This window comes from Danio aesculapii, chromosome 2 (genome assembly GCF_903798145.1).
Source record: "Danio aesculapii chromosome 2, fDanAes4.1, whole genome shotgun sequence".
Classification (NCBI taxonomy): domain Eukaryota; kingdom Metazoa; phylum Chordata; class Actinopteri; order Cypriniformes; family Danionidae; genus Danio; species Danio aesculapii.
In genome coordinates this window covers 8,545,103-8,561,349 of record NC_079436.1, presented here as the reverse complement: position 1 = coordinate 8,561,349, position 16,247 = coordinate 8,545,103, and the positions used below count along the sequence as shown (strand labels likewise).

The 16,247-nt window shown below is 40.8% G+C and overlaps 1 protein-coding gene across 1 annotated transcript in view; it reads right to left on the bottom strand.

The window, feature by feature from the left end:
- The window catches only part of tbl1xr1b (TBL1X/Y related 1b), a 33,040-nt gene extending 32,811 nt beyond the window's left edge, over nucleotides 1–229 (bottom strand). Inside the window, exon 1 of the mRNA XM_056472065.1 lies at nucleotides 202–229. The gene's annotated coding sequence lies outside the window, so the exon portion shown is untranslated. The remainder of the gene's footprint in view (nucleotides 1–201) is intronic.
- Nucleotides 230–16,247: the final 16,018 nt, after the last annotated feature.

Genomic DNA, 16,247 nt, shown 5'->3' with positions numbered 1-16,247 from the left:
AGTCCTGAAACTGGATGTGCCCGGTGTTGCAGCATCATGCCTAACTCACACGCGCTGCCGATTCCTCTGCAAATCCAACACTTTTAATGAATTATAAGTGCCGTTAAGATATTAAAACGTTAAGTGGAGATTATGAGGGCTAATTCGCGAAATAAAAAGTTTATTGGATGTGTTAAAGGGTGAATGTGAGGCTCGTCTTACTCGTGCCGAGGCTTCCACTCTCCTCAACGCTGTTAGCTTCAGAAGCTAAAGGGCTGAACAAAACGTGGCAGTGCGCCGACGTAGATCCGACAGAAGGGTATTCCTTGGCTTTTCCAATCCACTGTCTATACTTCTCAGCTTCGAGTAGTGTCTATTTTCCTGTTGTCCGTAAGAAATAGAGAGGAATAAAAGAAACATTAGCGCTAGCTTATGGACAGCCAGGCGCTTATAGGAAGCCGACGGCCTACCAGACTAGCCAGTATAGGGCCTGGAGACTTTCCAGGCGAAAATTAGGGAATAGGCCCATGTGGCCCTATTTTTAATGTAAAAGTATCGGCAAAAGACGAAAATAACTGGACCAATATATTAACTTCAAAATGTTATTAAACTGATGTACACGCCAGAGAAGGCGCATGGAAGCGGGTGATGGTTGCGTTATAGTTGTTTTTAATTATTCTTAGGGTGTTCTACATTTTAACAGAAGAACATGTAAGGCTGAATTATCTATTTTGTTTTCATAAAGCCGCTTATTTTAAAATATATACAGCCAAACTTGTTTGAAAGTTAATTAAAACCGACACTGTTTATCAACAACATTTCAGTGCCCACCCCCACCACGCAAACAGAAATAATTTTTTTGCCTGGCTGGTCACTGGCCTTGCAATTCCGCCACACCCACAATCTCCTCTGCTCAGTCATTCAATAACAGACTGACATCATTGGTCTGCGTATTACGCCTGCTATTTTCCAATCTACCTTAAGTTATTGGAAAAGCATCGCAGTGTGTATACACTGGGCCTACTTTTTCAGCTGCTCCTCACCTTCATATAAGCCAAATAATAATGTATTATAAATGTGTTTACAATTTATATCAGCTACAGTATGTACATTGTGTATATTAACGTACATAAGCTGTATAAATGAGGTTATTTTGTCTCTTAAATAATTTATTCTGTGTGTAAAAGTCATAATTATGCAACTAAATTAAGTCACTATAGAAGTACAGCTGTGAAATACTGACAACAGGAAATAATGATGCTCCTTAACATAGTTTTTAACATATTTAAAATCTGGAAGACTTTTTTAATGTTTGTTAATGTTTATTTTGATTTTTATTCCCAACCTATTTTATCAGATTTTGACCTAAAAGATTCAAAGTTTATACAGACTATTAGGTAAAACCCATTTAGAAATCTGATATAATATAAGCTAATTATTACATGTTGGATTTCACACGTATATCATTTTTGTCATATCATATAATATCAATCATATCCATTTACCTATATTTAATAATATATTTCACATTTGAACATATATGTACATATTGTAATTCCAGTAGTTTTAAAAATGGCTGTTTTTGCAATTTTTTGACATATATGACATTTTATTTATGTGAAGGCCAAATAAGGACTTGTATAACATATATGTAATTTGCATATATTGCCATATTTCAGATTTTCAATATAAGAAGTAATCTAACAATAATCCGAAAGTAGTTTGAATAATTTTTCTAAAATGAGTAATCTAGACTACATATAGTCATCTAAAAGTAATCCGAAAGAGTTTGAATACTTTTCCTAAAAATAAGTAATCAAGACTACAATGTTCAGCATGTAATTAATCAGGGCAGACTACAAACTGTAAGTAAAATTCCAGACTGTTTACTCAAAAACAAGTCTCGCCCAATTTAACAGATAAGCCCTAAAGTATAATCTGAAAGTAGTTTGAATACTTTTTTTCTAATATAAGTAATCTATACTAAATATAGTAATCTAAAAGTAATCCAAAGTAGTGTGAATGCTTTCCCTAAAATGAGTAATCTAGACTACATATAGTAATCCTTGAAGTAATCCGAAAGTAGTGTGAATACTTTTCCGTAAATAGTACTTAGACTACATATAGTAATCTAAAAGTAATCCAAAAGTAGTTTGAATTGTTTTCCTAAGAGTAAGTAAGAGTACATAATATAACCTAGAAGTTATCCGAAAGTAGTTTGAATACTTTTTCCTAAAATAAGTAATATAGACTACATAAATAATCTAGAAATAATCCGAAAGTAGTTTGAATAATTTTCCTAAATGAGTAATAGACAACATATAGCAATCTATATGTAATCCGAAAGTAGTTTGAATATTTTTCCTAAAAAGAGTAATATAGACTACATATATAATCTAGAAGTAATCTGAAAGTAGTTCTGAATACTTTTCCTAAAGTGTGTAATAGACAACATATAACAATCTATATGTAATCCGAAAGTAGTTTGAATATTTTTCCTAAAAAGAGTAATATAGACTACATTTATAATGTAGAAGTAATCCGAAAGTAGTTTGAATACTTTTTCTTAATGAGTAATGTAGACTACATATATAATCTAGAGGTAATCGAAAGTAGTTTGAATACTTTTCCTAAAATGAGTAATAGACAACATTTAGCAATCTATATGTAATCCGAAAGTAGTTTGAATATTTTTCCTAAAAAGAGTAATATAGACTACATATAATCTAGAAGTAATCTGAAAGTAGTTTGAATACTTTTCCCTAAAATGTGTAATAGACAACATATAGCAATCTATATGTAATCCGAAAGTAGTTTGAATATTTTTTCCTAAAAGAGTAATATAGACTACATATATAATCTAGAAGTAATCCGAAAGTAGTTGAATATTTTTCCTAAAAAGAGTTAATCTAGACTACATATGTAATCTAAAAGTAATCCGAAAGTAGTTTGAATATTTTTCCTAAATAGAGTACTCTATACTACACTTTTCAGCATGTAATTAATCAGTGACAGGACCACAGATTGTAATATTCCCAGACTGTATAGTCAAAAACAAGTCTCGCCCAATTTGAAACATAAGCCGACACCCACCAAAAGTTTTTTCCCCCTCCACATCTGGGAGATGATGACACCACTATGTAACATCTTAAACAACCTTTGTTCACTGGATAGATGTTATGGGGAGAGGACTGGGTTAGCTCATATTTGCTCATCAGTAAAACCACCAGCACCATCATGCAATCTAATTGAATTATTGCCTGACAGATCATAATCCATATATCATTTGCTTGTGGTTGCACTATAATTTGTATCTCAGACAGGCAGCTGGGATCAGACTTTTGCAGCGTCTATGACTATTTTTGAATTATAATAGAAACCAATACACTTGCAATAGATTGAGTGGGTCAGTATTGTGAATTAGTGAATAATAATTTTGGTAACACTTCACAAAATGTGCCGTTAGTTGTTATTTATGATGTATGTGCATCATTACTATTGTTTCGTTTTGTCGCGCTTTAAGTATATTTTGAAAAATGTTGAAAACCTGTAACCATTGACTTCTATATATGTTTATCCTATTATGGATGTCGGTGGATACTGGTCTCTAACATTCTTCTAAATATCTTCTTTTCTGTTCAATAGAAAAAGAAATTCATTAAGTCAGACATGAGGGTTTTAAATACGGGGCAACCTAAACATGTGTTCTGTCTCCCTTATTATTCTCATATACACAATTGAGATGAGAATGCAAAGAAAAGTTTTTAAATTATACTCTACCTGACAAAAGTCTTGTTGTCTATCCAAGTTTTGGAAACAGTAAATAATAACTTGACTTCTAGTCGATCATGTGGTATCAGAAGTGGCTTATATGAAAAGCAAAGGTCTCTAGATTGCACTTATTTGACCAAAATAAAATATTATTGATATTTAGTTATTTAATTAGGACAGTAATATCTGACTTTGCTTAGACAAAAGTCTTGTAACTTTACAGAAAAAATGTACAGTATAGATTATAAAGTCATGGCGCAGTGGAAAAAGAATTAATATTGTGTATTACTCCCATGAGCTTGTACGACTGCATCAACACATCTCTGCGAAGACTTAAATCACTTATTATTAAAGTCATCTGGAATGGCAAAGCAAGCGTTCTTGCAGGACTCCCAGAGTTCATCAGGATTCGTTGGACTCAGTTTCAATGCCACTAACTTCATCTTACCCCAGACATGCTCAATAATGTTCATGTCTGGGGACTGGGCTGGCCAATCCTGGAGCACCTTGACCTTCTTTGCTTTCCGGAACTGAAGTATTAGAAGGAGTGCTATCCTGCTGAACAATTTGCCCTCTCCTGTGGTTTGTAATGTAATGAGCAGCGGAAAATGTCTTGATACCTCAGGCTGTCGATGTTGTCATCCACTCTGCAGATCTCTTTGCACGCCCCCATACTAAATGTAACCCCAAACCATGATTTTTCCTTCACCAAACTTGACTGATATCTGTAAGAATCTTGGGTCCATACTGGTTCCAACAGGTCTTCTGCAGTATCTGTGATGATTGTGAGGCGGCTCAACAGATTGATTCATCAGAAAAATCTACTTTCTTCCACTTTTCCATGTGATCAACTAGAAGTCAAGTTATTGTTTGTTGCTCTTTTGCAACTGGGATCGAATGCAAGAGTTTGTCATGTAGTATATAAATATGCTGATGATATGGCAGTTGGTTTGCAGTTTTATTGAACGATAATATTAACCAACAATATGGAAAGCATGTTTTGGAATTAGAGGAATGATGAGTCCTTTATTGATTAATGTTGAGAAAACAAAAGGTTTTACATTTTTCTTTTTGGCAATTCTGCTTCTATCATTGGTAGGTTAACTCAACAAGAAGGTCGCTGGTTTGAGTCCCAGTTGGGTCAGTTGACATTTCTGTTTGGAGTTTCGCATCTCCCCATGTTGGTGTGGGTTTCCTCCAGGTGCTCCGGTTTCCCCCACAATCCAAAGACATGCACTATAGGTGACTTGAACAAAAGCTAAATTATAATAATTATAATAAATGGCTGTAGTGTATGTATGTGAATGAGTGTGTATGGATGTCTCCCAGTACTGGATTCCAGCTGGAAGGGCATCCGCTGTGTAAATTATATGCTGGATAAGTTGGCGGTTTATTCCACTGTGGCGACCCCTGATAAATAAAGGGACTAAGCCGTAGGAAAATGAATGAATGAGTTATTAGAACAACTCTATGCCTCAATAACAAAAATCAGGTTTGCATCGTTATCACACTCAGAGTAGCTCAATGTGCAAATAATTCTGTCTCGGTGATCGTCTCTTGCATGGTGCCCTCATCAATTATAGATGCCCTCAGCAATTGTGTTTGTAGATTTTTTTTTCATGCTTCAATAGCAGCTTTACACAAAGATTGGATACAAACAGAGCAATAAAGTGTTTCCTGTATCCATGGCAACAGCACTGGCGCTGGCTGTAAATGAGGCAATCAAATTAATGCTGGAACATACAGAGGAGAGAGAGAGAGAGAGTAAAAAGGGGACGATTATCCATTTTACACCAAATTTAGCAAAGAGTGAAACATTACACATTTGGATGAGTTCTCACCGACTGGTCTCCAATCAAAACTTATACATTGTCCATTTAATTAGAAGTAGAACCAGAGCATTTTGTGTTCTTGCAAGGTAATTGCTGAGGATCCAGTTCGAGGACTGTTTAGCCAACAAAGAGAGTAGGAGGAATGTTGTTGGTACTGATAGTTGGTGGTTCATTCCGCTGTGGTGACCCCGGATTAATAAAGGGACTAAGCCAAAAAGAAAATGAATGAATGAATCAAATTAAAATAAAATTGTAATAATAATTAGTTCATTCATTTTCTTTTTGGCTTAGTCCTTTTATTAATCCAGGGTCACCACAGCGGAATGAACTGCCAACTTATCCAGCATATGTATAACGCAGTGGATGCTCTTCCAGATGCAACCCATCTCTGGGAAACATCCACACACACTCATACATTACAGACCATTTAACTTACCCAATTCACCTGTACCGCATGTCTTTGGACCGTGGGGGAAACCGGAGCATCTGGAGGAAACCCACGCAAACGCGAGGAGAACATGCAAACTCCACACAGAAACGCCAACTAACCCAGCCAAGGCTCGAATCAGCGATCTTCTTGCTGTGAGGCAACAGCACTACCTACTGCGCCACCGCGTCGCCCTTGTAATATTAACAATAATAATAATAATAATAATAAAAATTCAGATAAGAAGCACATCATTTGTAGAGTGAGCTGGATTTCATAAAGTAAAAAAAAATGTCCGTAAAATTTACAGTACAAAAGAACGGTAGCTGTGGCTACAAGAATTTTATTTTAGATATTAGAAAGAAGAAAACACGGATATAGAAAAAACAAAAAGATAAGGTCTTCATTCATTCATTCATTTATTTATTTTCCTTTGGCTTAATCCTATGTTTATCAGAGGTCGCCATAGCAAAATGAACCGGCAACTATTCCAGCATATGTTTTACACAGCGGATGTCCAGCCGATAGACACCATGATGCTGAGCCGGCATCGCAATCCTCCGCCCCGCCTCCATCGCAAACCCGCTCGTGAAAAATATACACTCAGGCCCCGTTTACACTATTACGTCTTAGTTTTAAAGTGCCATTTTAGAACGCAAACAATCCACATCCACACTGGTGTTTCACCTAGCATTTCTGAAAATCTCTCCTTCCACACTATATGACTGAAAACGCACATCACGTGACTACACACACACAGAGCTGAGCTCCAGGCAGTCAGCGGGTGCTTTGAGTACAAAACCCCAGAGAGCTGTTCACGTCAGACAGTTTATCAAGGATGTACCGCTGGATCACGTCTCACTATAGTTGTTAAACGTGATATTTAATTAAATTTTGTCTTTATCAAACGACTCTTTGGTCTTTTGAATCTATCAGGTAACATGTCACAGTATCAGTACACTGCTACAATCTTGTGAACAAAATGTGCACAACCAACTGGAACCATAAAACAGTATCTGAAGTTTTCGTACAAGCATGAAAGCAAAAGATTGAGTTCAGGTAGATCTCTAGAACTCCCCCGCTTATTTGTGGCTAATAACAAATTGCTTTATGAGGCAGAAATACTGTTGGCTAAGAACTTTGACAATTTGGTTTAGTCAATTATTTTGGTCAGTGGGAGAAAACCGGGGAACCCGGGGAAACACACACAAGGACGAGGAGAACATGTAAACTGCACAGAAACGTAGACTGGCCTAGTAAGGATTAAAACCAGTGATGTTCTTGTTGTGAGGCAACAGTGCTAACCACTGGGCCGCTGTGCTGCCCAATCCAGGAAAAAGGGGGAGGGATGGAGGAGGAAGAATGGATTCTTCAAGATGATGATGACTATGCTAGGAAGACTATGGTTATTTATAGTGACCTAGGAAACATCTGATTGGAGAATCATGTGATAGGTCCAGCCATGGTCAAGCATAAGCACATGATCCTCTCGAAACAAGTTTATAAATAAACTTTACTTATAATGGGTGCTTTACGAATAATAAAGTATTGACAATAATTGCACAGAGGAATCCCCAAATAAAAGTTACCTTAGGTTCCTTGAAGGCTTGCCCTGCTTCTGGTTGCTTGATGACATATATACAAGTGCACACTCAGACCAGATGTGAGTTCATCCATCAGAAAGGAGTCATGTCTGTGAGCGTAATAGCAGTTGCTGCAATTTGGACATTCACAATCAAGCAACAGGAAGCTTGTGCACTCGTGTGTGTGCTGAGAACTATTGGCCCAGACTGTGATTAAAGCTAATAATATACACATACCAATAGTTTCGATTTTTAAGACTTCAGGAGCCACGGAGATTGATTTGGACTTGTCTGTCTGTGTTTAGCTTCTGTCTGTGTTTAGATTCTCAAAAACAGGTGACCAGGTGACTTGTGTTATATGAATCACCAAGTACCACAGATTCAGCTTTAAATCTTTTATGTCCTGTACTGAAAAAGTCCCTTACATCTTCAATGGCCTGAGGGTGAATAAATTCAGCGTTATGTTTTCATTTTTCAATGATCTATTCAAGTCCTCAAGCTTTGGAAGTGTGTGCAAAGTGAATTTCCTTTCAAAGAGAAGAAAACGAAATCTTCTTGACATGTTAACAACATGAACAAAACCATTCCAGGCAGTTCCAGCCCTTCCTTATGGTTACATATAAGTTATGAATTTGAAACAGATATGGTTGGTAACATGATTTATTTAACCATATCTGCACTGTTAACCCTAATAAGTTGAGACTACTCAAATTATTTGAGGAAAGTGTTTCCCTCAGTTTGTTTGAGAAATGGGAAATCGACAAGACAATTAATTAAGTTGACCAAATGTAGTCTCAAATGTTTAAGCATAAACTTAATGCTTATGTTTAAGATAACTTACAATGGCTAATAGTCTAAACTTCAAATTTTTCAGCTTTTATATTCTGTACTTACTCTTACTGTGTTTATTTTGAAGTTGATATTTAGCCTCACAATGTTGGTGTTTCGTAACATCTAATTTTTACAAGGTGAGTCGTTAGCCCAACACTCAACCCGGAGGACCAGGACATACACACATACACTACGGAAAATTTAGCTTACCCATTTCCCCTATAGCGCATGTCTTTGGACTGTGGGGGAAACAGGAGCACCCGGAGGAAACCCACGCAAACTCAAGGAGAACATGCAAACTCTACACAGAAATCCCTAACTGACCCTGCCAGGACTTGAACCAGCGACCTTCTTGCTGTGAGGCGACAGCGTTACCCACTGTGCTACTGAGTCTGTGTAGGCACAAGCATATGCAAGCATTTAAATATCTACTTACTAATTTAACATTTATCTTTCGTCTCTTTCAGGTAGTGCCTCTGTCTTGCTGCACTTTATCAAAATTCAGCATCCCAAACAAAATGACCACCTTGTGTCATATAACATATCGACCAATCAGCGTGCTGTCAAGGCAGAATTTCAAGCGCAACTAATCATTTTTAACAGAGACATGGTGAATCGTTTAAAGTTTAAAATGTTAAGGGAGCTTAAAATATTAATTAAAGTTTTTTGGTGCCTAATGAGTAAGTTAACATCTGATTAAGTTTTGATGCCAATTTTAAGTAAAGTCAAGTTATATTAACTTAATATCTTTAGTAATGACAACAGCAGGGCTTACAGTGTGCATTTTCAGCATTTCACAAGCACTTTTAATATTCTAGGCAGCCAATGTAACAACAATCTCCATATCATGCACACTGTTATACATAATTAGCTTTTTTTGTGGTTAAGGTTTTTTTTTCATTTATTTTCATTTTCTAATTGTATTAGGAGACCTTGATCTCTTCTACGACAACTATTGATAATAAAATCACTGCTAGTTAACAGATATTAACTACTGCAGATAAATTACAGATATTATTTACAGATATTTTTCTGTGCATCATTTTATTGCAAGCATTTCATTTTGTGAATATATATATACTAATAGATTATTAATCGATTATTATATTATAGCTACTTATTGAAATAATTTAGATCTTTAAAACATACATTATACCATTTTTTTCATCAATCAGTTAAATTCTTTAGCACTGCTTGTTTGGTGGGTAAAATCAAATTTTCCTATTGATCTGAACAAAAGTTAAATGGCTAATATGAAAGTGCAGATTTATTTGCTTACAGAAGGTGGCACTTGTGGACCAGTAGAAGTGCAGCGTTTAGGGTTAGTTTACACAAAAAGGAAAATTCTGCCATCATTTACTCATCCTCCACTTGTTCCAAATGTGTTTTAGTTTCTATCTTCTGTTGAAACACAAAGGAAAACATTTTAAAGAATATTGGACAAACTCAGATATTGACTCCACAAGAGGCCGCTGTCAATTGACTGACTGACTGACCGACCGACCTTCCTCCTTCGCCAAAACCCAACCAATAGTGTTTTTAAAATAGAATTGAAATTGAAATGTTTTCAACGGTGTGTTAAAAAGCACCGATTGACCAGTGTCCACCAATTTCCCTAAGTCCAACCACCAGTTTTAAAAAGCAATCCAGAAAGAAAAGTCCTCGCCAAATTTTGACCATGTTTTCAGATTTTACCACATTCTTACCCTGTTATTTACTTGTTTATTTTATTTTTTGGCTTTTGTTTTTGTCTTTCTGGAACTGTTCTTCACCAGACTTGAACCCTGTCATCATGGTCAACTCCTCTCTGCGATTTAAGCCAACATACATGGCGAGCTACTGGACAAACTGGTAACAGCGGGAAAGACATCCACATGGAGGAGCAGTCAGCTGGTAAGCACAAAAAGGAACAGCATCATACCTGTTACGGAAGCAGACGGACAAACAAGGGGAGTAAGTATAAACGATGTTTATTACAACAGTTGAGCATAAGTGGATAATAATTGAGAGTTGAATGGAGTTCGGAGGAACTGATGATCCTCTGTGGCAGGTGGGATGACAGACACTGAAGGATGACCGAATGCACACACCAGAGGACTTGCGGGGAAGACAGACTGACGAGACACACAACGCTGACAGGACACCGGGAACACTGGACAGACTGGAAGGAAACAGAGTAAAGGTAAGTATATATGCTGAGATCGAAGGGGAGTGAAACCTAGGAAGTGGTTCACTCAGAGTCCGCTTCGTAGGAACGAGACCGGACAATGAGTGAAGTGAGGTGTGTGCTTTTATAGTGAGTCTGAGTGATTGGGTGCAGCTGTGCGTGGTTAGAACTCAGGTGAAGGTGCTCGTTGCGTGATACTGGTGGGAGAGCCTGGCCAATCCGTGACAATACCCACCCATAGCGTTTGTTTTAAAGACGAAATCCAGCCATACATTTTCTGGCTACATAATTCGTGATTTCCAGAAAGGTATATAGGGCTACGTTTTCAGAATGAGCCTATGGAAGGAGTTTGTTACACTGTAAAACATGTGATTTCCTGTTGCCAGCAGGTGGCACTATAACTGTAACTGGATATTGACATGCAAACGTGTTCAGGACACGACTGTTATCGAACGTGTATTTTGAGTTGGTGAGTTTTACCATTTTTGAATCCATTCAGCTGATCTCTAGGTCTGGTGTGAGGACTTTTAGCTTAGCTTAGCATCTTTGCACCTGCTACAGCCATAATACAGCCGCAGTTCCTTATTATCCTTATTATTATAGTTCCTAAGCGTATCAACCTAGCAACTTTTTATTTCCTGTCTGCTTTAGTCCACAATGTAACTACAAAAGAGTCAAGGTTTAATTAGGAAAATTGTCAAAACTCTTTGCTTATTTTTAAGTGAGATGCTAATAATCAAATCTGATTCCTTGATCATGGCCAGTGGTGTAAAGAAACAAATTACAAATACTCAAATTACTGTAGTTGAGTAGTTTTTCTTGGGAGTTGTAATTTACTAAGTAGTTTTAAAAATGTGTACTTTTACTTTCCCTTCAGTACATTTTTAGTGCTGTATCGGTACATTTACTTCACTACTTTCCTTCAAACTGCAGTCACTACTGTATTATTTCTTGTCTATGGGGATTGTCTAAAGTAGAAAAATCAGTCCTGCAATTCCTGTCCAATAAAATCACACATAGAAAGTAAATCGCATCATACTGAACAACCTCAACCTGTTTATAGACTGGATGTCACTGATGAGAAAATGAAGGATGTCGACTGTATGATGACTAAAATCATCAAACTGCCTTAAACAATCACTAAATGGAACGAATGAATGGAAGACAGGGCTGAATGAAGAAAGGGCCGAACAAGGAATGGAAGGAAGGACCGAATGAAGGAAAGAAGGACCAAATAAAAGGAGGAAGGATTCAAGGAAAAACTAAACAAAGTAAGGAAGGAAGGAAGGAAGGAAGGGAAGAACAAAGGAAATAAGGAAGGAAGGAAGGAAGGAAGGGAAGAACGAAGGAAGAAAATGAAGTAAGGGAAGAAGGAAGGAAGGGAAGAACGAAGGAATGAACAAACAGAAGGAAGGAAGAAGGAAGGAAGGAAGGAAAGGAAGAATGAAGGGAGAAAAACAGAAGAACGAAGGAAGGAATGAACAAACGAATGAAGTAAGGAACGAATATAGAAAGGTTACTAAATGTACTACAGAATGTTACGTTTACACATCCCTGCACAAACTGCATGTAAACGCATCAACATTTCACAGCGTAATACTACTCTTGAGCACTTTTAAAAGGGCTACTATTTACTCATACTTTGAGTAATATTTACAAAAGATACTTTAACTCTACTTGCACTACAATTTTGCGCAAGTAATGGTACTTTACATGAGTATGATTTTTCAGTATTCTTTCTCCCACTGATCAGCTAAGCTAAAAGTGTTCCTGTCAGTCAGATTGGCTGAATGGATTAAAAAAATGATAAAACTCAAATATTTAATAGGGAAGTTGCAAAAAGCCTATTAAAAAAGCCTGGGGTGTACTTTAAGATGCTTTTAGGTTATAACATGCACATGTACAAACACCTGTAAGATAGAAGAGTTATTAATATTTGTCAATGTGCATGTGTTGAATGTCTTTGTCAAATGCTTGTGTGTAAAGCATGCAATATCCCTCTAGCCCCAGTATCTACGCAGGGGCAAACCTCTCTCCCTGGACTCACAGTCTGGGCCCCAGAGGGCCCCCTTGTCCTCCACCTAAGGGGTCCCTAACCCCAGCAACCTACCTAGGGGTCTACCTCTCTCCTTGGACAAGCGGTCTGGGCCCCAAAGGCCCCCATGCCCTCCACCAAAGGGGTCCCTGACCTTGGTGTGCTTCTAGTCAGTGTACCACTCAGGAGATGTCTTTCCTTTCCGGAAGACAGCTGATATTGCTGCGGAAAAAGCAATTGACTAAACCATCTGTTAGAGAGGAAAGTTTCTCAGGAATCTGGTATGTGTTTATTAAATTTCCTGATGAATAGCACACATTCAGCTGCAGCTGCTGTTTGCTTCAGTCATTCTTTCATTCATTCAGATATTTTCTCAAACAAAAACCTAAATACATTCATTTTCTTTTCGGCTTAGTCCCTTTAGTTACCTGGGGTCTCCACAACGGAATGAACCGCCAACTTATTCAGCACATTATTCAGCAAAGAACCCAGGTGTAAAAACAAAATACAAAACATAGAATTTATGCACAGCCAAAAGAAAGTAAAATGACCTAAATATAAGTCAACACAAGGAATTTATGATGAAGAATAATAATTAAACAAATATAGAAAAATACCACCTTTACACACTCGACCAATTAAAAGTTGTAAATCAACAAGTGACTAAAAGATGACAAAATATGTTTCGTTTTGAAAGTACATACAATTGTGTCACTAAATTACACACTGAATTACACCTATATAAAATATTTACAGTATAAAACTGCCCTGTAAAACATGCAGGAGTATATTTTATGCTCACTGCATCACCATCAACAAATCAAAACTCAGTGGGCCCACACACTCACACATTCATACCCCAGCCCGTTGCAGGCCTGTATCGTTGCTAGTGTATGTTGTGGCCGGGAAAATGAAAATGGCCTCTTCACTCTCCTGAGCACAAATAAAATTAAACAACATACCTCAGATGCAGATGACAGCAAATCAGATGCAATCCAGTTGACAACGACCCAGTTGACAGCAGTCAATATGACAGTACTTTAGATGACAACACTCGTGGACAGCGATCCAACTAGCAGCGATCAATGGGCAATCACCTGCCGCAGATCTCTTTCAGTTGCTTGCTTTCACTTTTAATCACCAGCTAGTCCAGGGAGAGAGGCAGGCCCCAAGGTAGCTTGCTGGGGTCAGGGACCCCTTATGTGGAGGGCAAGGCGGCCCTCTAGGGCACAGACTGCAAGTCCAGGAAGAGAGTTTAGCCCCTGGGTAGCTGGCTGGGGTCAGGGACCCCTTAGGTGGAGGCCAAGTGGGCCTCTGGGGCATAGACTGCAAGTCCAGGGAAAGAGGTTGGCCCCTGGGTAGCTTGCTGGGGTTAGGGACTCCTTAGGTGGAGGGCAAGGAAGACCTCTAGGGCCCAGTCTGCAAGTCCAGGGAGCGAGGTTTTCCACAAGGTAGCATGCTGGGGTCAAGAACCCCTTAGGTGGAGGGCAAGGGGGCTCTCTGGGGCCCAGACTGCAAGTCCAGGGAGAGAGGTTGGCCCCTGGGTAGCTTGCTGGGGTCAGGGACCCCTTAGGTGGAGGGCAAGGAAGACCTCTAGAGCCCAGACTGCAAGTCCAGGGAGAGAGGTTTTCCACAGGGTAGCAAGCTGGGGTCAAGAACCCCTTAGGTGGAGGGCAAGGGGGCTCTCTAGAGCCCAGAGAGCAAGTCCAGGGAGAGAGGTTGGCCCCTGGGTAGCTTGCTGGGGTCAGGAACCCCTTAGGTGGAGGGCAAAGGGGCCCTAAAAAGCCAAGATTGCAAGTCCAGGTAGAGGGGATTGCCCCTGGTTAGCTTGCTGGGGTAAAGGGCCCCTTACGTGGAGTGCAAAGCGGCCCTCTGGGACCCACAATGCAAGTCCAGGTAGAGATGTTAGCCCCTGGGTAGCTTGCTGGGGTCAGGGACCCCTTAGGTGAAGAGCCAGGGGGCCCTATTGAGCCCAGATTGCAAGTCCAAGGAGAGAGGTTGGCCCCTGGGTAGCTTGCTGGGGTCATAGACCCCTTAGGTGGAGGGCAAGGGGGCCTTCTGGGGCCACACTGCAAGTTCAGGGAAAGAGGTTGGCCCTTGGGTAGGTTGCTGGGGTTAGATACTCCTTAGATTGAGGGCAAGGGGATCCTCTGGGGCCCATACTGCATGTACAGGGAGACAGGTTGGCCCCTGGGTAGCTTGCTGGTGTCAAGAAACCCTTAGGTGGAGAGTCAGAGGGCCCTAGGGAGCCTAGTATGCAAATCCAAGGAGAGAGATTGGCTCCTGGGTAGCTTTCTGGGGTGAGGGACCCCTTAGGAGAATGGCAAGGACGCCCTGAGAAGCCCAGACTGCTAGTCCAGGAAGAGAGCTTGGCCCCTGGGTAGCTTGCTGGGGTCAGGGACCCCTTAGGTGGAGGGCAAAGGGAGCCCTAAGAAGCCAGACTGCAGGTCCAGGGAGAGAGGTTGGCCCCTGGGTAGCTTTCTGGGGTCAGGGACCCCTTAGGAGGAGGGCAAAGGGGCCCTCTGGGGCCTAGACTGCAAGTCCAGGGGGAGCGGTTGCACCCTGGGTAGCTTGCTGGGGTCAGGGATACCCCTTAGGAGGAGGGCAAAGAGGCCCTAAGAAGCCCGGACTGCCAGTCCAGGGAGAAAGGTTGGCCCCTGGGAAGCTTGCTGGGGTCCGGGACCCCTTAGATGGATGGCATGGGGGCCCTAAGAAGCCAGACTGCAAGTTCAGGGAGAGAGGTTGTCCCCTGGGTAGCTTGCTGGTATCAGGAACCCCTTAGATGGAGAGCAAGAGGGCCCTAGGGAGCCTAGACTACAAGTCCAGGGATAGAGGTTAGTCCCTGGGTAGCTCGTTGGCATCAGGGACCCCTTAGTTGGAAGGCAAAGGGGCCCTCTGGGGCCTAGACTACAAATCCAGGGAAAGAGTTTGACCCCTGGGTTGCTTGCTGGGGTCAGGGACCACTTAAGTGAGGCGCTAGGGGCCACTCTGGGGTCAAGACTGAGAGTCCAGGGAGAGAGGTTGGCCCCTGGGAAGCATGCTGGGATCCGGGAACACTTAGGTGGAGGGCAAGGGGCCCTTTGGGTCCAAGACTGCAAGTCCATGGAGAAAGGTTGGCCCCTGGGTAGCTTGCTGGGGTCAGGAACTCATTAGGTGGAGGGCAAGGGGGCCCTAAGGAGGCCCAGACTGCAAGTCCAGGGGAAGAGGTTGGCCCCAGTGTAGCCTGCTGGGGTCAGGGACCCCTTAGGCGGAGGGCAAGGGGGCCCTCTGGGGCCTATGCTGCAAGTCCAGGGAGAAAGATTGGCCCCTAGGTAGCTTGCTGGGGTCATTGACCCCTTAGGCAGAGGGCAAGGGGGCCCTCTGGGGCCACACTGCAAGTCCAGTGACAGAGGTTGGCCCATGGGTAGCTTGCTGGTGTCAGGGACCCCTTAGGTGGAGGGCAAGGGGGCCCTTTTGAGCCCAGACTGCAAGTCCAAGGAGAGAGGTTGGCCCCAGTGTAGTTTGCTGGGGACAGGGACCCCTTAGCTGGGGGTCAATGGGGCCCTCTGTTGCCCAGACTGCTAGTCCATGGAGAGAGGTTGATCCATGGGTAGCTTGCTGGGGTCAAGGACTCCTTAGGTGG